Raw genomic sequence first — 24,543 nt, 5'->3', positions numbered from 1 at the left:
ATTGCTATTTTGCTGCGATAGGCACAATTTTAAGCTGTCTCTCAAGATCTTTGTACACCCCTGTAAATCCCTTCCCCTCGAGTGTGGTTGGAGCCCATGAGGATGATCTGGTTGCTTCCATGATTATGTTCCATTATCCACATTATCAAGACTGGAGAGAACTGTAGGTATTGTATACCTGAAACTAATATAACACTGTATGTTAACTATGGAATTAAAAGAAAAAAAAGACTGGAGACAGGTTCACCTGCTGGCTTTGAGGAAGCAAGCTGCCATGTTGTGAAAGGGTCATGTGACTAGGACTCGAACAGCTGCTAAGTTTGTGGTGAGTTGTTTCATGGCTACAGAAAACTAATACTCCCCCCCCCCCCCCCCCCCCAATTTTCTCTAGTCTGTCCTCTGTGAGTTAATACGAGCACAGGCTGGAAATTCTTCGTCTATTCTCATGTCTCTCAACTTCCTGTATTTTCCATTAAATTTCTCTGTATTGTGTCCCGGGCTTTCTTCGGATTTGTCTTGAATTTCACTGATTCTCTCTTCAGCTGGCCGTATTGACTGGCTTTGCTTTAATAACACAGTAGAACAGACAACCTTCAAACCGCATGGCACGTGGTGTCAAGTCGGGGGCACCATCTTTGCTCCAGACAGAGGGGCAGGTTCAGCCCACCCCGTTGTGAGACCACGCAGCGTGAGTTTCTCGTGCTGGGCATGAGGGCTGGGGGGCTTGCAGCGTCCCCGAAAGCCTCTGCCCACAACTTGCAGCGTCACTTAGCCCGTCGACCGAAACAAGTCAGTGGCCAAGCCCGTGACTGACATGGAGAACTAGACCCTTCCCCAGGGGAAGATGAAAAGAAAAACTGTAAACACTACCACATCTGAAAATGGTGTACTTTGATCTTTCCCTTCACCGTATTTTAAATTCTAGATCTCTACGGGGTTCTTTTTTAAGTCTCATTCCTTTACTTCATGATATCTTGGTCTTGACTTACACGTGTTAGCTATGCCAGCCTTGATCTGGTCAAACCTTTTAAAAACTTTCACATTCCTAGGGTGCCCTCCTGCCTGTACCTTTGGTGGAGTAAATTGTCCTGATTCCTCTGTCAGTTCCCTGTCTTGCGGTGGCGTGCTCGCCGTGTGCCTTCTCAGCTTTGACGGTGAGTGCGTCACATGAGTTCCACGTGCCCTGGGTGATGGAGGTGTTCCTCTGAGCCAGCTTTCCATTTCTTCTGTTGAGGTCTGCATGCTTCCTCAGTCTGGGATCTGGTTTCCAGGCCTGTGTCGTGACGGGGCACTTGAACTCCTTCCTTGTGCCTTGAGCAGGCTAACATCTCTGATTTCTCACTGCCGATCCTTCTCCCATCTGTAGCCCCGGGCCAGTGCCCTGCTTTTGTACTGCCTCCCCACAGGGAGGATGGAGTTTTGTAGTGCTCCACCCTCCTGACTCGATGGGAGGGGCTCACCTCCAGCTCCGCAGCGTAGGGAGGCCCCATACTCCAAGGTGAATGTCTGTTCTCGCTCTCCTCCTGGGTCTTCATTTCTCAATCACGTTTGCAGGGTTTGAATTTCTTTTCCGTTTCTGGAAGATTTCCCTTTCTTGCTTTCTACCCAGCTACTCACTTAAAAATAATTTGTTAGGGGCGCCTGGGTGGCTCAGTCGGTTGAGCGTCCGACTTCGGCTCAGGTCACGATCTCGCGGTCCGTGAGTTCGAGCCCCGCGTCGGGCTCTAGGCTGATGGCTCAGAGCCTGGAGCCTGCTTCTGATTCCGTGTCTCCATCTCTCTCTGCCCCTCCCCTGTTCATGCTCTGTCTCTCTCTGTCTCAAAAATAAATAAAAATGTTAAAAAAAAATTAAAAAAAAAATAATGTGTTATACTTTATCCAGAACATAGAAGTGTTAGCGGAGAAGGAATTGGGATGGGAGATGGAAAGAGTTGGGGGGTGGAGTGGGCTTCTCAAGTCACCTTGGCGTGCCCTAGAGACTGGTGCTGACATGCATCTTGTGACCTGCCTCCCCCAAATTCCATTCTACTTTTTACTGGAATTACACTGAATCTATAGATTAATTTGGAGAGAATTTATGTATTTACAATATTGAGTCCTTCTGCCTATGAATCTGGTTTATACCTCATCATTCATTTGAGACTTCTCTTTAATGTCCTGCTGAAATTATGCAATTAAAAAAAAGAGTATTATATACATATTGTTAAATTTAATTCTAGATTTTATGCTTTGTTCCTAGGTATTATTCCTGGCTTGTTGAATAACCACAAGCAAATTATCTAATCGTTATAGTTTTAATTTGGTTTGAACGGTTTGGTTGCTCTTATTTAACTCAGACCCTTAGTGAATATAAAGTGACAAACCTACGGGATAATTCAGTTTAACATTTTCATTCATGAGTTTAGTCTTACTATGTTGTAGTTCAGAGACTGTAAATATGTATTTATCAAAATCACTCAGAATATCTGTAAGTAAAACTTTTTGACGTGTAAGTAAAGCTAGAAACTACCAGCAGTCAACTAAATGAATATGTATAGTTTTGTTACTTAATGCATGCCAGAGTCAGGATTTGTAAAACCATTGGCTGAAAGATGGAAATTGTGGAGGCCGGCTCTGTTGCTAGACTGGGGAGCTCGGCATCAGACAGTAAGTGAGTGGTGTGGTCTTTGTTGCTAGGATGTGGTAAAAGGCAGCTCAGACACAAGAGGAATGTTACAGTCCTAGAGACGCCTCTTAACAGTCATCAGTGCTAACTCTGGGACAGCCCTCTCTGTTGGCAGGTTTTAACTGTCTGCCCTGGTTTCAGTGACCTTCAGTTTTAAAGGATTTTGTGGGGCACCTGCCTGGGTAGCTCAGTCAGTTGAGCATCCAACTCTTGATTTCAGCTCAGGTCATGATCCCAGGGTTGTGGGATCGAGCTCCGTGTTAGGCTCTGTGCTGAGCGTGGAGTCTGCTTAAGATTCATTCTCTCTCTCTCTCTCTCTCTCTCTCTCTCTCTCTCTCTCCCCCTCTCCCCCTCTCCCCTGCTACTGCTCTCTCTCTCACTCTCTCAAATAAAATAAAGCCTTCTGCAAAATTGTGAAAATTTATCATTTCTTTTAATTAAAGAACAGATGTAGGGCACTACAGGTCAGGGGATCTAAGATCCTAAGGAGGCACCCCCAAATCAACCGGGACTAAATGGGCAAATCGTAAAATACAGTAGGGATTTCTGTGCTGTAATATTCTCTGTTATCTTTAGATATTCTGGCATGCCAAGATAGCACCCTATATTAAAATTTGCTCATTTTAGAAAATTGTACCTTTGCTATTTATTTTTATTATTGTTTTCAAGTTACTGGAAAACATTTAAAATATAGAATCTTAAATAGGCATATTTAATTGTGATTCTACAAAACTATTCTGAGAGCAGCATTAGGGTGTAGTGGGAAATGAAAAAGCCTCAGTACCTGATATGCTAAAGCAAAATATATGTACATGAAAAGCACATCGGATATGCATTATTGAGGCTGGAACTTGTATACGGTATTATGGTCACAAATCAACGATTCCTTGGATAAATATACTTTCTTCACATTACGTTGGTTGGTTTGGTTTTTTACTGATTCCCTTGTAATACGGGGATGGAAGAAGAGAGAAAACAAGTCAAACGAGTTGCCTCTGTCGTATCTGAAAAGCCTGGCCGAAAGCTGGTAAGACCTGCTATGTAATAGCCCCCGTTTATATTTTCGTAATGTTAAATGTGCCTTAAATCACTTTGATACACAGGATCTCACTGGGCTCCCGCAGATGCTCTGAGGCAGATGTGGACAATATTAGCCCTCCTACTTGGTGCAATGAAAGCCCCTGAGAAAAGTGTCTTGCCCGAGGCCTTCTATTTAGAAAACTGGAGGGTTTGACCCAAAAGAGAAGTGACTAGAGTGAGGTGTGGGGTTTGGGAAATAGTAATCAGTAAACTGAGGCTTGTGGATTATTGAGTGTAGTATTTCATCTCCCTGTAATACACCTTTCTGTCCTTGGTAATAATTAAGACTTTACAGTTTTTTCTCTTCAAGTCAGAATGTTTCCGTTGGCTTTACAATGGAGAAAAGGCTTAGTTTTAGCAAAATGAGCCACAAGTTGGAGGTGTGTTACCTTTAGAAATTACATTCAGCCACGCTGAATGTGGCTCAGTCGGTTAAGCGTCCTTCTTCAGCTCAGGTCACAATCTTGTGGTTCTTGAGACGGAGGCCCGCGTCGGGCTTTGTGCTGACAGTTCAGAGCCTGGAACCTGCTTCGGATTCTGTGTCTTCCTCTCTCTCTGCCCCTAACCCACTTGCATCACATTCTGTCTCTGACTCTCTCAAAAATAAATAAACATTACAACAAAATTTTTAAAACCCACTTATTTAAAAAAAAAATCAGGGTGCCTGGGTGGCTCAGTCGGTTAAGCGTCCAATTTTGGCTCAGGTCATGATCTCACGGTCTGTGAGTTCGAGCCCCGTGTCGGGCTCTGTGCTGACAGCTCAGAGCCTGGATCCTCCTTCGGATTCTGTGTCTCCCCCTCTCTCTGCCCCTCCCCTGTTCACACTCTGTGTGTGTGTCTCAAAAATAAACATTAAAAATACTTAAAAAAAATTACATTCAGCCAGAACCTGTTCTGTGTCAAGCTGTGTGTGAGGCCCTGTGCACAAGTGAGAGATATTCTTTAAAAAAATTTTTTTTTAAATGTTTGTTTATTTTTCGAGAGAGACAGAGTATAAGCAGGGGAGGGGCAGAGAGAGGAGGAGACACAGAATCCGAAGCAGGCTCCAGGCTCTGAGCCATCAGCACAGAGCCCGATGCAGAGCTCGAGCAAGTGAGAGATATTCTTGTTCCTATTTTATATACCACAAAACTGAGGCTCAAAAAGGTTTAAGTTTATTTTTAAAATTTTTATTTTTCTTTTTAAAACAATTTTTTAATACTTTTATATTTTTGAGAGAGAGACAGAGACAGCATCCGAAGCAGGCTCCAGGTGCCCAACTGTCAGCACAGAGCCCGACACAGGGCTCAAACTCACGAGCTGTGAGATCATGACCTGAGCCGAAGTTGGATGCTTAACCAACTGAGGTGCCCCATAAATTTTTATTATTTTTCTAAAGTTTTATTTATTAAAGTAATCCCCACACCTGACAGGGAACTCGAACTCACAACCCCAGAGCAAGAGTCACACTCCCCTCCAGCTCAGCTTACCAGGTGCCCTGAGGTTTAAGTTTACTAACCAGTGCAGGTGTAGTTGCCCAGCTACTAATGAAGAAGCAAGAATTTGCACTTGGGCCAGAGTGTATTCCCCTTGTCTACTCAGACTATCAGTGAAATGCAAATCTAGCATCAGAACCTTTGCTGTAAGGGCAGCTCAACATGGAGACCAGGTGGAGTTTCTCTTTCCCAGCGATGCCACCAGGTAATCAATAAATCATGATTGCTTGCAGAGCCTTATTGATTCAACTCTGTGGAGCTCTCTCCTCATTGGCCCGCTTATTCACATAGAGTTTAGAGCTAGCTGCAAGGGACTGTGGAGGTTAGAATTTACAGACCAAAGGCGTATAACTGAATCCTTTTGTGGAACATTTTCAAAACCTACGTGCTGCCTTCTGATTTCGTAGGTCTGAGTTGTGGATGGATTTGTGTGTTTGGAGCGTTTCCTGGGGTAATCTGATGTACTTTTCTGGTTAAGAAATCCTTTTTCTGGTCTAACCCCTTAATTGTGGCGATGAGAGAGTTTTCTTGGAAGGGAGACAAATGCTTCTAATTTAAGATTGTCTCGGTTAATGTAGGTAGTTAGAAAATGTGAGCCTCACTGATTTCTCCAGTTCTTTCTGAGTTCCTATTTCACCACTAACAACGTGTAATTCTGATTTAATGACCTGGGGCTTTAGGTAGACTTTTATTTTCAAAACAAATCTCTGTTTTTCTGTAACGTAGATGAATGAACAATGCTGCGCACTGTGCTTTGGGTTCAGAAATCGTGAGAAGCGCTTTAATGATAATAATTCAAGTTGGTTGCAAACAGCTGCAGGAGGGGGAGACAGAGTGAGCTGCCGGGAGGCACACTGAAGTCTGTATGGTGTCTGTGGGACCAAGACTTTGCTCCAGCAGGAAGAGAATTTCTTTAGACCCTCTCTATTTATCTTACATTCATATATGTCCCAAGTGATTACCAGCATGTACGATTTATGACTTGCCATCATGTCCCCCTGTGGTCACTTTTAGTGACTGTGAAACATGATTTCACAAATCTTGAGGTTTATGGGAATATAAAAGTTTATTTTTGCTGGTAGATAAAGCAGGCTCCTGGAGACAAAGGGGAAGCAAAGATATCTTTTGCTTACATTGGATAGTTGGAAAAAAGCACATGGAAGAGTCTATCATTTGTGGAAGAGAAAAGAGCATAGCTGATTATAATGTTCGTTGAGACCATCCTCCTTAGTTGATCAGTAGCTTACCAGGGCTCTGTTTTCATTCATTAGGCTGCAAATCCAGCTTTCTTAAAATTTTTTTTAATGTTTGTTTTTTGAGAGAAAGACAGACCGACAGAAAGGGAGGGAGACACAGAATCTGAAGAAAGCTCCAGGCTCTGAGCTGTCAGCACAGAGCCTGATGCAGGGCTTGAACCCACCAACCCCAAGATCATGATCTGAGCCGAAGTCGGACGCTTAACTGACTGAGTCACCCAGGCGCCCCCCCAAACCCAGCTTTCTTAACGGCAGAGATCAAGATATTTAAGAATGTGGGATTCAAATGAAGTATTATGGTTTCAGTGGCTTGCTTTATAATCTGCCTTTTATTAAAACAGATTCACTTTCTAAAGGGAGTTATATTTCTGATTTTACATTTTCCTTTCACAAAGAGGAGTTTATACTCCTGTTTCTGTATTATGTAAAACAAATTTTTTTTTCTGTTAATATTCTTAATGACAGGGAGTAAATGTGAATGTCTATCTCCTCAACTCGTTGAACAGAGTGACCTTGGTTCAGGTAAAATGTTGCCAGCTGAAGTATAATGCTACATTGTTGCCTTGTAGAATTTAGAATTTTCTCAACCCTGTAGGAAAAGGCACAAATATAAGCAGGGAGAAGTAACAAGAAGAAAGTGCATTTAAGCATAGTATAGGCAGCTCTCGAATGAACAGAAAACTTTTGCTTTGGTTACTGAAACTATTCCTAAATGGTGGTGTAGGATCCTTGGGGCAAATGCTACGCAAGGTACATGCCATAATTCCTTGAGCAAAGTGAGATTTTCTACTTTTGTGACTATTTGAAAAAGACAACAAAACAAAGCCAAAAAAAAAGAAAAGAAAAAGCAACCAAGTGATCACCATTTTTGTATGGTTTTTTGAAACAGGCTTCTGTGTTTGAATGTTGGATCTTCAGGAGAATAGATCTTGATTTTAGTATTGCTAATGCAACCAGTGAACAGTCTTCCTGTACATCCTCACTAACTTAATCAGCGTTGTGGGTTGCATAAGGCTGGATGAGACCTCTGAAATCACCTTTTCCCATCTGCTTATTTTACAAGTCAGCAAACTGATGTGGCTTTCCAGGGTCATTGGTTATGGGGGGTGGGTGTTGAACAAAGGCCATTGCTGAAGGTTTGTGATGCTTAGTGACATTCTTTGTAGCTTCTTTCTGCTTTTGATTAAAAAATTTAGGTACTTAATAAATTCGTATATTCAGAGAAGATCAGTCTCCAGTTTTTCACTTTTCAGAAATACAGAATGTGGGGGCACCCGGGTGGCTCAGTCGGTTAAGTGTCCGACTCTGGCTCAGGTCATGATCTCATGGTTTGTGAGTTTGAGCCCCGCATCAGCTTCTCTCTTGTCAGTGCAGAGGCTGCTTCAGATCCTCTGTCCCCCTGTCTCTCTGCCCCTCCCACCCGGTGCTCCCTCTCTCTCAAAAATAAACAAACCTAAAAAAAAAATGGAGTGTGGTAGTCCTGCTCTTCTCCAAATATTTCTGGCTTTCTGCCTTCAATATTGCATTTCCTGAGCCCTCCCCCGGCCCCCCCCTCGTGGTTGGGTGCGTTCATGTGACCAGTGTCACCAATGATTTGCCAGCAGAATTGCATATCGCTTCTGAGAGGGAGCATTTAATCCGTGGTATAAAACCCTGTGGAAATGGGTCTGTGGTAGCAGTCCCATTGGTCTGTGTCCCTGAGTGATAATGATGTGCAGCACCCCACTGCTGAACGGGAGTGGTCATTTCGCATGAGTGGGAAAACCTTTTAAAAAAATTACTTTTATCTGAGTATAATTGACACACAAGGTTACATTAGTTTGAAGAAAGCAACATAGTGATTCCGCAAGTCAACACATTATGCGTTGCTCACCAGGGTGTAGATACCCTCTGTCACCATACAACAGGATTACAAGACCCTTGCTGACTGTGTTCTCTGTGCTGTACCTTTTATTTCTGTGACCTAATGTAAAAACCCTTTTTGTTTTAAGCCACTGAGCTTGGGGGCTTATTTGGAAACCCTGGGTACAAACCTCCTAAGGGGTGTCTTCTTTTAAGGAAGACCATGCTTCTAATTTAGGATATAGCATTAAAGGGGAATGAAGAATTTAGGCAACACATTTGACAATTTAGGGCAAAAACAGCGATATGATTTTTTTGCTTATCAAGGGTACCTTTCTTTCTTTCTTTCTTTCTTTCTTTCTTTCTTTCTTTCTTTCTCTCTCTTTCTTTCTTTCAAAATTTTTAAAATAATTGTCACTTTAAATCACAACGAAGATTCAGTAAGTTAAACCAAGAATCAGGAAATCTGGGTCCTAGTTTTCATATTGTCACTGCATGACCTTTATCTTGTTTGGGTCTCAGGACACTCATCTATAAATAGATGTTGAACTATATCATCTTGAACATCTTTCTAGCTCTGTTGATCTGTGATTCCAGGAAATCAGTAACATGCTGGCTAACTATTTTGGGTTAGGGATTTTTTTTAAATTTTCTTAAAGTTTATTTATTTTGAGAGAGCAAAGGCACACGTGGGGAAGGGGCGGAGAGAGGGAGAGAGAGAATCCTAAGTAGGCTTTGCACAGTCAGCACAGAGCCTGATGCGGGACTGGAACTCACAAACCGTGAGAGCATGACCTGAGCTGAAATCAAGAGTCAGATGCTAAACCGACTGAGCCACCCAGGTGTCCCTTGGGCTGGGAATCTTAAACAAAATTTTAAAACATAAGAATGAGATCTAAGTATATCTCAAAATAACAACAATTCAAGGAGTAAATGATGTTTAGATCATCCAAATCTTGAACCATTTTGGAATATGCTATATTGTGTTTTCAGAGCCCTACTTCCTTCTTTTGTAAGTGCCACCCATGTTTTTTCAAAAATGCATTTTCCAGGTTTTTCTGATATTTAAATTACTTTCCTTGTATTTAAGAACTTTTGTCTTCTTTGACACTCAAGAAAAAGTTTCCCAGGGTATAATGCAACTACATGTCTATCTGGCCTGATTTGTTTTCTCAGTCTCTCCAATTTCTTACAGAGACGTCATGAGATCTGTCAACTTTATCCAATTTGCCTTGTTTTCCCTTAGTTCTAGGACTTTGGGAAATTATTGGTAGGTGAGCATTACCCTCTCATTTTGATGGGAGTGCAACAGTGGGTCCATCTAAAAGTTCAGCTCTCAAATCTTCAGGTTGCTCTGCAGTCAGTTTGGATGGAAGGCTCACATGACAAAGCCTTCAGGATCGGTTGCCAGGCTCCTTAATGATGGAAACCGTCACTGGTTTCTTGCACTCACTTTTGACTTTTGTTTTCCCAGAGCCAAAAGTAGGTGGGTCACAGAACCATAAAGCCATAACCACTGGCCTCTGAGAGGTGCCCAAGATATGTTGATTTTGTTGCTGTACTTCTGGATTGGTAAAGGGTCGAAGGGATCTATGAAAGGCAGTTTGTGGTTTTCTTTCATATACGCAACGTTCTGGTTTGTTCATTTTTATTTATTATTTTTGTGTGTGTTGCAAGTGAATACACTTAGTATTGTCACATGATATTCTTTGATCTCAGGGACATATAATAATGAAGAAAGTTACTCACAATGACTGTCATTCTTTTGGTTGTAAAATATACTTCTAAGAATCAGAAATTGCCTAAAAATGTAAGCCAACGGAATCGCACAGAGCTCCTGGCACTTTTTTCAATTCAATGGCAAATAAAATGCTCTTTACGCAAAACCCAATTTTGAAGAAAGCAGAGGTGTGACGTTTTGACTAGTGTTACCTGTTTTGTATTCCTAAACCACTTTCATCTTTTGCTTTTATCTGAATCTTAAATATGTAGCTCAGTGCATTTACTGCTCCATGCATTTGCTCAAAGAAATAAAAAGAACACATATACAAACATTACTCCGTCACAAGAACGCATACTGAGCTTTAAGTCTCATGTACAAAAGCACCATTCAGTGCTTTTAAAAGCTGGAGAAGACCGATTTTAGTAGCATGGTATCATCTTTGGTCAGTCCTCTTACCTGACCTTAACCGTTAGATACAGTGAGGTGCAGTGTCAGCACGGTGATTCAGTGCCTTCAGATTTCAGTGGACTCTAAGGAATGCATCAGCCCCCAAGGCCAAGGCAATGCACTGTAAGTTTTCTGTATGTTTATGAGCCACAATCTTGGGGTGTCTCCGTAAGTATGAAAAGTATGCAAGGGTGAGGTATTTTACTGACTCTTCTCTGCCACCAGGCTCACAGCACTCAACTCAGCTAAGCCAGAATCCACATGTCACAACTTGGGTGGCTTAACTGGAGAGGAGAGTAAACTGGATGGAATGCAATACACAGAAGATGTCCTGAAATATGTTCAGATTTGATGGCATGAGAGATATGTGCATTTTGCACCATTATTTTTGGTGGAACACTTGCTGTTTTAGACATGCTTTCTTAGCCTTCTGAAAGCAAGTACTGTTGTTTGCTTGACTTGTGATCAGCCATGTTCTCCAAGTCCAATGGATAATATTAGGAGATGATGGATGTAACTGAATCTACTGGGGTAATCATTTCATAATATATGTAAATCAAACCATGATGCTGTCTACCTTCAACTTATTCAGTGAGGTATGTCAGCTACTTCTCTATAAAATGTGGAAAAAAGGAAAATCCTAACATTTACATTACTCTGGACTTCCAGTTAATAGACCTCTGTGATTTCTCTTAGCTCACCAACTCTTCACAAGGGAATGAGCTATATTCTTACGGCATTTAGCGTCTGAGGTAAGTGCGGATTTATTTTTCATTCACACCTGAGAGGTTCTGCAACGCACTTAAGTAACTGTACCTCCGTACCCTCAGGGGAGGTTGATAATAAGAGGTTTGATACTTGGGAGAAAAATGTTTGGGCTCCTCAAAATGAAAGCAAATTCGAAGAGCAAGGAAGCAGTAATTGTTGCATGCGTGATCTGTAAAAAACGTGTCTCTGTTGGGTTCTGAGGTCAAGAGTGAGCCGTTGCTCCTGGGTGAGCGTCGGGTGCCCAACTCGAATCAGCTGCTGCCGCAAAGTGTCAGTTATGTGGGGCCCCTGACCCCCTTTCCACTTTCAGAACAAGAATAGAACTAATTGTAGCATCAGGATGCAAGGCATTCCAAAATACATTTACCCTGAACCAGTGATCTCTTCCACGTCCTGCAGAGCCATCAAGGACGTATTTTTTTTGTCACTCAGAATTTTTTTTTTTTGACATCGGATTTGAAATTCTAAACCTCAAATACTGAAAAAACCTAGTACACATAATCCAACTTGTATATCATCCAGATCCTTTAGTAACGAACTTTATGAAACCATCCACGTTCTTTTACTATGTTTGAATTGTGGTAAGCTTCACTTAACATAAGGCTAATTTTAGAGAGCATCTTTTGGCGATGGTATTTGCCGTAAGGGCATGAGGTCTGCGTTCACATCTAACCGTAGCCTAAATCGTAAGTTGGCAAAGTTCGCATCTCTTTTCTTCCTTTTCTTTGTTCTTTAAACTTTATCTCTTCTTGGAAGCCCTCACCCTCATTGCAAATAAACTCCCAATATTGGACAAAGTCCCTCCTTAAACAGTAAGCAAGTCTGATCTTCAGAAGACCTGTAAAACTAATGCACACAAAAGTATAATGAACCAATAAAAATGAGCAGAAATAGGAGACCTCTAACTTTGCCCCGGGACTAATTGTATCAAACAATGGGGACATTTTTTGTAGCTTCTGCTGTGCCTGGAGCCAGAAGTCCTGTGTCTGAGCCTGGCTGAGTTTCTCTCTCAGCCCTTCATCTTTCTCCGCCTCCAATTTGTGTCTATTATTTTCATATATACTTGAACTTGGATTACCATTTATTTTCTTTTTCTTTAAAATTTTTTTAATGTTTATTTTTGAGAGAAAGTGTGAGCAGGAGAGGGCAGAGAGAGAGGGAGACAGAGAATATGAAGCAGGCTCCAAGCTCTAAGCTTTCAGCACAGAGCCCTATGTGGGGCTTGGACCCATGGACTGTGAGATCATGACCTGAACCGAAGTAGGATGCTTAACCGACTGAGCCACCCAGGTGCCCCTCTTTTTATGTTTTAAAGTTTATTTATTTTTCTTTTAGTAATCTCTATGCCCAATATGGGGCTAGAACACAGGACCCCGACATCAAGGGTCACATGCTTTTCTGACTGAGCCAGCCAGGCACCCCTGGATTACCATTTGTATCTATTACTTGGATATACAGTATTCACACTTGGATGACCGTTTATTTCTATTACTAATGATTCTATAAGGTGGGTGTACGGAAGCGTTCCATGAAACATGAAGCACTTGCCAAGTGTTCCTTTTGTAAAAAAATGCTTTGAAATCCTGTAAGGAACTCTAAGTAAGAAGTCAGAAATCCTAGGGGCATCTGGCTGGCTCCGTCGGTTGAGTGTCTGACTTTGGCTCGGGTCATGATCTCACGGTTCGTGAGTTCAAGCCCCACATCGGGCTCGCTGCTTTCAGCGCAGAGCCTGAAGCCTGCTTGGGATCCTCTGTACCCCTCTTTCTCTGCCTCCCCCTCCACCCCCCACCCTCGCTCATATTCTGTCTCAAAAATAAATAAACATTAAAAAAAATCAGAAATCCTAACCTTTGAGACCTTGGAAAAGTCTTTTAATTATAGCAGGCTTGTTTCCTTGTCCTAAAAACCTGCAGGTTGAAATTGAGTATTTCTAAAGTCCTTTTCAACCCCAGTATTTTATAATCCATGAAATAAGATCATTTGCAGAGAAAACACTGTGGCACACCTAGTGCTGGGAATATGGAATGTGGCATGAGTTTGGACTAGGAGGTAAGTAGAGGAATAAAGAAGGTAGTGATTATGGGGGTGCCTGGGTGGCTCCATCAGTTAAGTGTCTGACTCCGGATTTCAGCTCAGGTCCTGATCTCAAGTTTGTGGGATCCAGCCCCACGTCAGGCTCGGTGCTGACAGCATAGAGCCTGCTTGGGATTCTCTCTCTCTCTCTCTCTCTCTCTCTCTCTCAAAATAAAATTAAAAAAGAAAAGGAGGATAGTGATTACGGGGGAGTTGGGCTTCATCCTGCTGGAGGAGAGCACATGGTTGCTACAAGGCAGAAGGTAGGAGAGGCCCGTGTGTCTGGACCCCTAGAAACTGGGGCCATTGATTTGGATGGGTTCATGGTTTTGGGCTGACAATTGCGGGGATGTCTGGGAGCTGAGTCAATAGGATTATTACACTTTTGGGGGGCAGTGTTGCCTGGTGGGTAGTGTCTAAGGCTGCCGGGAATTTTGGTAGGGGGCAAATGCAGGGGTGAAAGTGGCATTAGTCCTCCCAATACAACAGCAACGGGCCTCTTGTCTCCCATCCAATCCACGGGGCAGTGAGAACAGCCAATTTCAAATGTAAACCAGGGGCCCCTGGGTGGCTCAGTCAGTTAAGCACCTGACTCTTGATCTCAGCTCAGGTCTTATCTCAGGGTTGTGAGTGGGCTGAAGATAAAATGTGACCGGAAGCCTTCTCTCCCCTGCTTCAAATCCTTTAATGGCTTTCTCTGTATTGACATTAAAATACAAATTCCTTATCTTGGGCTTTCAGGTGCCTGAGGGGATTGGTGCTTGCTTCTTTCTCTCATCTGCCCCCTCCATTCACTGTGCCTCTTTCTTCTGAATTTCAGCCCCACCCGTCAGCCAGGGGTCACCAAGGTTTTCCTGCACCAGAAACCTATTTCCCCACTATTTTTCACAGGGTTAGCTTTGATTCTTTGGGAGCTTAGCTTAAGCGCTTTCTTTTCTTTTCTTTCTTCTTCTTTATTTTAATGTTTGTTTATTTTTTGAGAGGGAGTGCAAGTGGGGAAGGGGCAGAGAGAGGGACAGAGGATCCGAAGCAGGCTCTGCACTGACCCCAGAGGTCCTGATGTGGGGCTTGAACTCAACAAACTGTGAGATGGTGACCTGAGCCAAAGCTGGATGCTCAACCAACTGAGCCACCCAGACACCCCTTATATTTCTTCAGACAGGCTTTCTTTCACTGTTCCACGTGTAGCACGGTCTGCCCCTGGTCTTAGCACCTGACTTGTTTCCTAACGACCACAACCACAATCTGTAGTTGCCGTGCCCTAGCAAGGCGTCTGACTAAAGAATTCTTTGTCGAATGAATGGAGGAGGAGTTCACATCCCTTCTCCTCCTCTTTTCTCTTCTCCCACCTCTTGTCTCTACTTATTTTGTCTTTTCCTCATTTTTTTCAAAGTCAGTATAGCTTACATAATTTTTTCCTGACTGTAAAAGTCAAAATATTAAGTGATACTTAAGTATGCAAGGAAGAACATGAAAACCACTGTAATTCCATCACCAGGGAAAACCCAGAGCTAACATTTTATTGTATACACTTAAAATCTAGTTCTTAATTTTATTTTTTTTTTCAATTTATTTATTTTGAGAGAGAGAGAACGAACGAACAGCGGAGGGGCAGAGGGAGAGGGAGAGAGAGAATCCCAAGCAGGCTCCATGCACAGCACAGAGCCCTATTCAGGGCTCGATGTCACAAACTGTGAGATCATGACCTGAGCCGAAATCAAGAGTCAGACACTTAACTGACTGAGCCAGCCAGGCGCCCCCTAGTTCTGAATTTTAAAAAGAAGTTGGAATCAATACTTTTCTTTCCAAAATGTTAACAGAACCACGTTGTTTCCCTTTTAAAAGGCCTTCAATTAGTCAAATCTGTGCATCCTTCCCAGAAACCGGTTCCTTCCGTTGACATTGGTGCTATTCTCTGCCGAAGAGTTAGGCTGACCCTGGCTTTTTCAGGCATAATATGGCATTTATCTTTGGTTAAAAAAAAAAGTAACTGTTATTCTTGTCTTTCACTGCCAGCACTGCAGACTGGGCATTTAAATGCCTTGGACTGTGTATTTGGAGAAGCTAACAGCTGCATGTGCTATTTGCAATACTCTTTGAGATCCACCCAGGATGTGACCATGGGAATGCTTGTCGTTTTTTTGCAGGGGGTTGGGGGGAAGGATGTAAAATGGTGAGTGATATGCAGCGGTGAAAATTAGGTGAGAAATTCTTCAACACATTGTAGACTTGCCATCTGGTATCTAGAGACAAGTACATTCCTTCAAGTGGCACTCAGAATGTTCATCTGCCTGGATGTGGATGCTTTAGAGACCGTTAATATCAGTGTGCTTCCCAGAGAAACATACTCTGTTCACTACTGTGTGTGTGTGTGTGTGTGTGTGTGTGTGTGTGTGTGTGTGTTTGAGTATAGCACTGTTGTAAATTACCAATCAACCAACAAACCAAATGAGAAACCCTGATTTTTCTCTTTCAAAAAGAGATTAAAAAAAAACACATGGGCAAGTCCTTCCCTTCTTTACAGCATTGAAATACACAGCTGAGTTGTGTTTCTAGTTGTTTATACTCACCTCCAGCTCAATCAGTAAGTGATTCATTGACACTGGTTTGGGATTTGACTAGGCTGAGAAATCCTTGTTCTATACTGGTAGGGCCAATTCCTGGATTTTCTGAAAATCTTTTGCAACACAAAGCCCAATAGAAGTTTAAATCTTTATTTCTGTTACTTTCACATAATAATATTAAATTATTTGATAATCTAAGAATTTTTGTTTGTTTGGGAAAAGATGTTTAAAATTAGAACTATGGTATTTTCCTTGGCTATAAATGCTTAGAAACCCATCACTGTTAGATTTTGAATGTTTGTTTTGGTGTGGGGAGGGGGCAGGCAGTTAGCGTGTTTGTATTTGTCTAATTACTTGATGTGAGAATATATTTTATGTTGGCAAGGCTATGGCAGACATTGTCAGCGCCCTGCCCACTTCCTTTAAGACCTTATCATTTACTTCACTGGCTTCAGACTTTCACCTGCAGGTATCTGGAAATGCTGAGGAATTTATACCAACCCCCAAAAACCCTGAACCAATAGCTGATGGCAGTTAGGGTACAGCTCCTTCACCCTTTGAGTGAGATGGTTGTGAGACTGTGTGTGTCTCTGAGTTTCCTGGTGGAGTAAACTCCTAGTCATGACTTAACCTGCCGTTATTACTCACCTTATGTTTTCTGCTGCTCTACAATTCTGTACCTCCCTAATAAACTATTTGCAATCAAACCTTTGTCTCAGGTTTGACCACATCCCTACTTTGGGGTATACCTAATCTACATCAAATCTCTTGCTTTAGGCAACATTTTAATCCATTATCCTTGGTAGGTTAAAAAAAAATTCTTAGCTAAATCCACTCAATAGGTACTTTCTATATTTTCATTATCTGGTAGCACATATTGTTAATTGTCTGCTAAATGATGTCTTTATTATTATTTTTCTTTGTAAAGAGAAAGCTTTTGTACCTCTAAAACATGATTAAGACAATTAAAACACAATGAAAGCATCAGAAAAATAAGTACCTTGGTTAAGCACAATCCTATTTGAAGAGTTTCCAGTCTCAATAGTGACCCTTAAAGAGAGCAGAATATGTAACACGCGATAAATTTAATGACTAAACTCATAATTAAACTTTTATTGCTTTTCATAGCATCTTCAATATTATAGGATAGCTAGGGTCTTATAAAGAATTTGTAATTTGGGGACACCTGGGTGGCTCAGTTGGTTAAATACCTGACTTTTTTTTTTTTAAGAACACAATTCATTTTAATTAGTTATTGAGTAAATGCGAAGTGAAACAAGTGAGATACCATTTTCACCTCCTCACTTACTACAATTTTAAAATATTAGTGCTTCATTCAGTAAATATCTGTTCAAATTTTCTACATACAGGATCTGTATATACCCCTGGGAGTTGGAATCTGGAAGTGAACTGACAGCCTCTGTCCGTAAGTGTCCGCCTCTTGATTTCAGCTCAGGTCATGATCTCACAGTTTGTGGGTTGAACCCCGCATGAGATTCTCTCTCTCCCCCTCTCTCTGTGCCCCTCCCCCACTTGCTCTCTATCTCTCTCTCAAAATAAATTTAAAAAATAAACTTAAAAAAAAAAAAAAGAGGGGCGCCTGGGTGGCTCAGTTGGTTAAGTGGCCGACTTCGGCTCAGGTCATGATCTTGCGGTCCGTGAGTTCGAGCCCCGCGTTGGGCTCTGTGCTGACAGCTCAGAGCCTGGAGCCTGTTTCAGATTCTGTGTCTCCCTCTCTCTGACCCTCCCCTGTTCATGCTCTGTCTCTCCCTGTCTCAGAAATAAATAAACGTTAAAAAAAAAAAAGAATTTGTAATTTTAGTGACCGTAAAGTCTGAGGTCAAATACCATTTAATTCACATTAATATAAGAGTCTTACATTATAGTTTTCCCCTTTAGTGTCTAGGATATCACTGAAGGCAGAACTGAGGACCATATGTGCAGAAGTCACTAGCACCTTGAAAGACATGGGGTAAGTGACTCTTCTAGGTTCCTTGGGAACAGTTAATTGCTTGGGTTTTCAGCTGGAGTCTGGGCTCCTCACTGTAGCTGCCCTGCTGAAAATGCATAGCCTTGGCCACATGGCTGATGGGTTCAGAGGTCAAAGTGGAACCCAGTTCATACTCACTGGCTGGAAGCATGTTCTGTGTGGGCCAGCACTGTGCCCCATAATGTGGGGAGACAGGCAGTAGAACAAGGTACCTGGAGGTCCAGGGCAAAACATAGTGGGGACTTAAGAATGCAGGTAAAATGCAGTAATCCCTCTCCTTCAGTGTTTGTAAAGATTAAAGTGATAAAGTGATAAAGCACGGTGACTGATAAATAATAAGCTCTTGGTTAATGCTAGCTGTGTTTAGGGTAGCTTATTGTTCAAATCAGTACACTTCCAAATATGAAAGGGGGTGCTAAAATGATACATATTGTATAATTGATGTATATATTGTATGTAGTTTACAAGTTTTTTATATACTGACCAATAAATTAGTCTTATATGGATAGGCCTCTAGAGTAGTTCTATTTATAAACTTTTTAAAATGCAATTCTTTCCAAAAAATAAAAATAAATATTCAGGTGCAGTAAAGCAAAATAAAAAAATAAAACCTTCATATGATCTTATTTGAACGTGAAAAATAAGTGGAATGATTATTTTTGTTACGTATTCACTTAAACAGTTTTTTAGTCCTATCTGGCTTTAATGTGCAGGTCACTGGCATTTTTGTGAAGAATGATCATTTTTTACTATGGACATACTATTTTTAATTATTCCTAATGTCTGCAATATTTCTTGAAGTACGTTGTTAATAAAGTTGAAAATTGTTGACAGCTTCATTTCACTCTTACCTGTAAACTATAACATTTTTATTTAAGCAACATAATCTCTTGGGCACCTGGCTGGCTCAGTTGGAGGAGTGAGTGATTCTTGATCTTGGGGCTGTGGGTTCAAGTCCCATGTTGGGTATAGAGATTACTTAAAAACAATCTTAAAAAAACCCATAATCTCTCTAGGAGAACTGAGTTATCTGGTAAAAACTAAGTGAATTCTACTAAATGGAGAGTATTCCCATTTGTAAGATTTTTGTATTAAAATGTGTAAGTAATCAGATAAAATGTGATTTTTGATACTGATTTTTTGGCCTACACTTGGAGTACGTTTTTTATTAAGTTTTTAATTTTAATCCTTATATAGTTAACCTACAGTGTTGTATTAGTTTCAACGTGTACAATACAGTGATTCAACAATTTGGTACGTTAACTCAGGGCTCGTTGTAAGTTTACTCTTAATCCCGGTCACCTATTTTGCCCATCCCCCCACCCACCTCTCTAGAGTCCCTTTTCTTGACAAATATTTCTAGAAGACAAAATCATCAAGTAAGTTGTGTGCAGATATGATTTCTTTTAATGTTTCCCCAAACTGAGATGCTATAAAATCGTATGAAATCATAGGCCCTCTTGGTTTTGTTCCATTCCAGTGGACATTATAAAAATTTCTCTCCACAAGTGGATTTATTCCAAAGAGCAATGATGGAGTTTTAACATAACATCTTGGCAATGATTTGAATGCTCATCATTTAATCTCTTCACTTATTTCTTTCCTGGGATTGAGAGGTTTCAGAGTCTTTTTTTTTTTTTTTTTTAAACATTTTTTTATTTATTTCTGAGACAGGGAGAGACAGAGCATGAACAGGGGAGGGTCAGAGAGAGGGAGACACAGAATCCGAAACAGGCTCCAGGCTCTGAGCTGTCAGCACAGAGCCTGACATGAGGCTCCAACTCACGGACCGCGAGATCACGACCTGAGCCGAAGTTGGCTGCTTAACCGACTGAGCCACCCAGGCGCCCCTTGAGTCTTTTTTGTTTTTGGCCCGTTTTGTTCTTCAATAATTATAATTCTCCAAAAGCTTAAGAAGCCAAAGATTTTGGGTGCTCCTTGAATTCTTTGATGAAAAGTTCTAGCTGATCTTGAACAAAGTGCACCCCAAAACTAGAGGGTTCATTTACAAAAAAAATTCAATACCATCAGGAAATTGCAGATGGATTTACTGCCGAATTCCACTTGATGATAGCAGCAAGGAGAGAAGTCTCGTTACTGCTGTGGTGAAGTGTTTTCCCCTGCTTTTACTGAGAGACGATCGACGTACATCACAGTATAAACTTAAAGTGTACAGCAGGAGGTTTGATTTGCCGTATGTTGTGAAATGATTACAGTAGTTCCAGCTAACATCCATCTTCTAATATAGGTACAATAAAAAGAAAGAAAAAAAAAGGAAAAACATGTGTCCTTTGAGGAGAACACAATTTATTTTCTTATCTTCCGTATGCCATACAGCAGTTATGGTAGTCATCATGTTGTATGTTACATCCCCAGTACTTCTTTATCTTATAACTGGAAGTTTGTATCTTTGACCACTTCCCTCCATGTTTTGTTTTCCTCCTACTATCTGCCTCTGGTAACCACAGGTCTGATCTCTTTTTCTATGAGTTTCTTTCTTCCTCCCTCCCTCCCTCCTTTCCTTCTTTCCTTTCTTCCTTCCTCTCTCCCTCCCTGTCTTCCTTCCTTCCTTCCTTCCTTCCTTCCTTCCTTCCTTCCTTCCTTCCTTCCTTCCTTCCTTCCTTCCTTCCTTCCTTCCTTCCTTCTTCTTCTCCTCTCCCTTCTCTTCCCCTCCTGCACTGACAGCGCAAAGCCTGCTTGGGACTCTCTCCCCCCCCCCCCCCCCACCTCCCCTGCTTGTGTGCAAGCTCTTTCTCTCTTTCAATAAATAAATAAATAAACATTAAAAAAATAAACATGAGGGGCGCCTGGGTGGCTCAGTCGGTTAAACGTCCGACTTCAGCCCAGGTCATGATCTTGCAGTTTGTGAGTTCAAGCCCCGCGTCAGGCTCTGTGCTGACAGCTCAGAGCCTGGAGCCTGCTTCGGATTCTGGGTCTCCTTCTCTCTCCCTCCCCCTCCCCCACTCACACTCTGTCTGTCTCTCTCTCTCTCAGAAATAAAAAATAATAAACGTGAAGAATGGAATTGTACTGCAAATAATCCCTTCCTTCCTTCCTTCCTTCCTTCCAAGATTCCACACTTAAGTGATATCATACAGTATTTGTCTTTCTCCGACTGACTTATTTCATTTAGCATAATGCTCTCAGGGTCTATACATGTTTTCACAAATGACAGGATTTCCTCATTTTTTATGGCTGAATGATATTCTCTTGTACACGTATACCACATCTTCTTTATTCATCCGTCGTCTGATGGACACTTAGGTTGTTTCCCTGTCTTGGCTCTTGTAAATGACACTGCTGTGAACATAGGGGTGCAGATATCTTTTCAAGTTAGCATTTTCATTTTCTTTGATTATATTCTGGGAGGTGGAATTGCTGGATCATATGGTACTGTTTTTGTTTTTTGTTTTTTTAATTGGACAGCCACTTCATCACAAAAATTATGTAGTTTAATTACTCAGCATATTCAAAACTTGTAAATTTTGACAAATAGAGTTTCTATTTGCAACTTCTTTGGGTGAAATTATGACTTAGGTTTATAATGGTAGCCAATTCCAATTATAATTCTCCATATCTTAATTTTTTAAATGAGATAATTTAGTAAAATATTGATTTTACCATGGACAACATTCTCCACTAAAATTATTTATGTTATCACTTCAGAAACACTTTTATTTTTATTTTTTTTTATTTTTGAGAGAGCAAGCGTGAGTGGGGGAGGAAGAGAGAGGGGGACAGAGGATCCAAAGTGGATTCCACGCTGACAGCAGTGAGCCTGATGCGGGGCTTGAACTCACAAACTGCAGGATCATGACCTGAGCCACAGTCGGGCACTCAACCGACTTAGCCACTCAGGTGCCCCAAAAAACACTTTTATTTTTAAATTTTTTTTACATTTATTTATTTTTGATAGAGGTTGAGCACAAGTGGGGAAGGGGCAGAGAGAGAGACAGACACAGAATCTGAAGAAGGCTCTAGGCTCTGAGCTGTCAGCACAGAGCCCGACACGGGCCTCGAACCCACAAACCGCAAGATCGTGACCTGAGCCGAAGTCGGACGCTTAACCAACTGAGCCCCCCAGGCGCCCCAACACTTTTATTTTTTAATGTTGAACTTTTAACACAAATCTACAGGAAGATTCACAATGTCAGATGTTTCACCTTAAACACACTAAATTTCCAAAAGCTTTACTTAGATTCCATGATAAAAAATTCAAACCGTTAGAATTAATTGATCTTTCTAGGTGAAGCCACCCTGATGACACTGATAATAAAGTTAGCAACATTGAACTGTTGATAAAAATCTTCTGTTTTCACTATCAACACATTATAGCTTTTGCTTCATTTTTGTACATGAACACAAAAACTTGAGATAAAAGTGTTAGCATAGTTGGGGTGCCCAGGTGACTCAGTTGGTTAAGCATCTGACTTTGGTTCAAGTCATGATCTCGTACTTTGTGAGTTTGAACTCTGCATTGGGCTCTCTGCTGTCAGCACAAAGCCCCCTTCAGATCCTCTGTCCTCTCTCTCTGCCCCCTCTCCCACGCTTTCTCTCTCTCTCTCCCCCCCTCTCTCTCTCAAAAGTAAACACACAAAAAAATTATTGGCAAAGTCAATTTAGCAGAACATTCCCTGGATCTGTATGTTATGCAAGCACCTTTTATAGCTGTATGTGATAAATCATAAACTACAAGAACAAGGTTTTTAAGATGGCTACTAACTTTTGATGTCCAGTATAATGCTTCTTCAGATTTACGTTTTTGGGTTTTCACCCAGTTATTGATTGTACTTTGTCCCCATGCTGTGTGGGGTGTCCATGATGATATTTTGTTCAGTTTCTTTTTCTTCATCCCTTTTTTCTTCCAAGATTTTATTTAAATTCAAGTTAACATATAGTGTACTATTGGTTTCAAGAGTAGAATTTAGTGATTCATCACTTACATGTAACACCCAGTGCTCAGCCCAACAAGTGCCCCCTTAATGCCCATCCCCCATCTAGCCCGTTCCCTCCACCCAAGACCCCTCCAGCAACCCTCAGTTTGTTCTCTGTATTTAAGAGTCCCTTATGGTTTGCTTCCCTCTCTGTCTTTATCTTATTTTATTTTTTCCTTCTCTTCCCCTATGTTCATCTGTTTTGTTTCTTAAACTCCACAAATGAGTGAAATCATTTGGTATTTGTCTTTCTCTAATGGACATATTTCGCTTAGCGTAATACTCTCTAGTTCCAACCACATCATTGCCAATGGCAAGATTTCATTCTTTTTTTTTTTTAATTTTGTTTAATGTTTATTTATTTTTGAGACAGAGAGACAGAGCATGAGTGGGGGAGGGGCAGAGAGAGAGGGAGACACAGAATCGGAAGCAGGCTCCAGGCTCTGAGCCATCAGCCCAGAGCCTGACGCGGGGCTCAAACTCAAGAACCGTGAGATCGTGACCTGAACTGAAGTCGGACGCTCAACCGACTGAGCCACCCAGGCGCCCCAAGATTTCATTCTTTTTGATGGCTGAGTAATACTCCATTGTATGTATGTATATGTATACACACACACACACACACACACACATCCCCCACATCTTCTTTATCCATTCATCCATTGATGGACATTTGGGCTCTTTCCGAATGTTTATAGCACTGCTATAAACATTGGGGTGCATGTGTCCCTTCGAAACAGCACACCTGTATCCCTTGGATAAATACCTAGTAGTGCAGTTGCTGGGTCGTAGGGTAGTTCTATTTTTAATTTTGGGGGGAACCTCCACACTGTTTTCCAGAGTGGCTGCACCAGCTTGCGTTCCCACCAACAATGCAAAAGAGATCCTCTTTCTCCGCATCCTCGACAACACCTGTTGTTGCCTGAGTTGTTAATTTTAGCCATTCTGACAGGTGTGAGGTGGTATCTCACTGTGGTTTTGATTTTTATTTCCCTGATGATGAGTGATGTATTTTTTTCATGTGTCTGTTAGCCATTTGTATGTCGTCTTTGGAGAAATGTCTGTTCATGTCTTCTACCTGTTTCATAACTGGATTATATATTTGGGGGTGTTAAGTTTGATAAGGTCTTCATAGATTTTGCATTCCAGCCCTTTATCCAATATGTCATTTGCAAATATCTTCTCCCATTCCGTAGGCTGCCTCTTAGTTGTGTTGATTGTTTCTTTTGCTGTGCAGAAGCTTTTTTATCTTGATGACGTTCCAGTAGTTCATGTTTGCTTTTGTGTTTCCTTTGCCTCTGGAGATGTGTCTAGTAAGAAGTTGCTCTGGCTAAGGTCACGGAGGTTGCTGCCTGTGTTCTCTTCTAGGATTTTGATAGTTTCCTGCTTCACATTTAGGCCTTTCACCCCTTTTGAGTTTATTTTTGTGTATGGTATAAGAAAATAGTCCAGTTTCATGCTTCTGCATGTCGCTGTCCGGTTTTCCTAACACCATTTGTTGAAGAGACTGTCTTCTTTCCATTGGATATACTTTGCTGCTTTGTTGAAGATGAATTGACCATATAATAGGTTCATTTCCGGCATCTCTATGCTGTTCCATTGATCTGTGTGTCTGTTTTTGTGCCGGTACCATACTGTTTCGAGTTTTGTGCAATTTCGCACCCATCATTAACTTACTTGAGAATAAGAAACTTAACACTTAATATTTTACTAAATATAAGCTTCT

General features: G+C 41.4%; 1 protein-coding gene across 1 annotated transcript in view; it reads left to right on the top strand.

Moving 5' to 3' along the window:
* The window catches only part of RNF144B (ring finger protein 144B), a 182,005-nt gene that overhangs the window by 14,212 nt on the left and 143,250 nt on the right, over window positions 1-24,543 (top strand). The window lies entirely within an intron of this gene.

The sequence above is a fragment of the Puma concolor genome, chromosome B2 (assembly GCF_028749965.1).
Source record: "Puma concolor isolate L17-30 chromosome B2, mPumCon1.1.hap2, whole genome shotgun sequence".
NCBI classification, from domain to species: Eukaryota; Metazoa; Chordata; class Mammalia; order Carnivora; family Felidae; genus Puma; species Puma concolor.
The sequence above is the reverse complement of the archived record's forward strand: the minus strand, read 5'-3'. Positions and strand labels throughout refer to the sequence as shown.